The sequence below is a fragment of the Chrysochloris asiatica genome, unplaced genomic scaffold (genome assembly GCF_000296735.1).
Source record: "Chrysochloris asiatica unplaced genomic scaffold, ChrAsi1.0 scaffold00008, whole genome shotgun sequence".
In the NCBI taxonomy this organism is placed as follows: Eukaryota; Metazoa; Chordata; class Mammalia; order Afrosoricida; family Chrysochloridae; genus Chrysochloris; species Chrysochloris asiatica.
In genome coordinates, this window is record NW_006408526.1 from 13,413,491 (window position 1) to 13,415,041 (window position 1,551).

A 1,551-nucleotide genomic window follows, 5' to 3' on the forward strand; every position below is an offset into this window, starting at 1 on the left:
CCCCCTCCCCCTTTTGGGTAGCCTATGTCTATGTTGCCCATCCCTGTCAACCCTGTGTACTGAGAGGGTGGAAGTGATCCTCACTGTAAAGACTTGTTCCCTGTTTTGAATGACTACATCCATATATGTAGGTAAAGTTCATCAAATTGTAGCAGGTTACTCTTTTTTTCTTTTCTTTTTTTGTCTTTTCCTCCTTCTTCTTCCTTCTTCTAGTCAAGTTCTGAGCATCCAGCCATCTAAGCCAGGTCAGGTGGGTACTATCTGCAAGTATGGATGTTCTTGTGCATCTCCCCTCACTTTATATCAGCTGGATGCTTCACTCTCCACTCTAGTTCTATGTGGCCGTGTCACTGCCTCTGGGCCCAGGAGGCCCCAGGTCTTGCAGTACTGCTGGCCATCCAGGTCTCCAAACAGCTTACTTGTTCTTCTAGTAATCAATCAGACTGCCGTTATTGTTTCAGATTTTTCCTGCTGGTCTTTCTTTCATGAAGTATCTTTTGTTCTTTTAGCAGCTCCAGGCTGGTCTACTCATCCTTTCCAGTGGAAATTTTCTACCTCAGTCGGTTCTGGATGGGGTTCTGCATTCCACCTATGGTCTTGTGCAATGTAAAGGCACCACTGGAAGCCTCTTTCATTTGGCAACTTCTAGTCCCCTTTAAGGTATTCCAATCAGTTATAGGCTGAAGACGGACTTACAAGCATTCTGTGGTAATAATTCTGGCTATTCCTTTCACCCCACATCAAGTATCTATTTTACAATGGTAGGCAAGGGAAACCAAGGTTCAAAAGACAGCCAAGCATCTTAACACTATTCCCCTCTTTTACCCCTTCAAAACATGCCTCAATCCCAGTATCCCAGAGCCCTGTTGTTCCAAGGTTGTGCATACATCATCATTTACCTCTGTACCACTTAGCACATGCAAACCTGTCTAACTGTTCTCATATCAGTCTTGTTCTTCCATTCTCCTCCCCCTTCTTGTGTATTGCCCCCCCCCCATGCCCACACCCAAGCTAACCAGTGTCTATTCCTTACCCTGTGCTCTATCTTCCCATCCATCCCTCCCCTCCTCTCATCACATATATCCTGGTGATCAGCAAATATATATATAATGTTTTTCCCCTTTTCATGTGGGTTCTTTTTCTTACTCTTTTATAATAATGGTACTATGCAGTATTTCTCCTTTTGAGACTGACTAATTTCACTCAGCATAATGTCCTCAAGGTTCATCCATGTTATGCGGTGGCTTGCAGCTTCCTTGTTATTCTTCAGGGTGGCATAGTATTCCATTGTGTGTGTGTACCAAAGTTTGTTTATCCATTCTTCAATTGATGGGCACTTAGGCTGTCTTCATCTTTTTGGTACTGTAAATAGTGCTGCTATGAACATTGGTCTGCATATATGTCTACTCGTGTTATGGCTCGTATTTCTTGTGGGTAAATACCAAGTAGAGAGAGATTGCTGGATCATAAGGTATTTCTATTTACAAACTTCTGAGGAAGCGCCATATTGCTTTCCAGAGAGGCTGGACCATTTTTCAATCCCACCAGCAA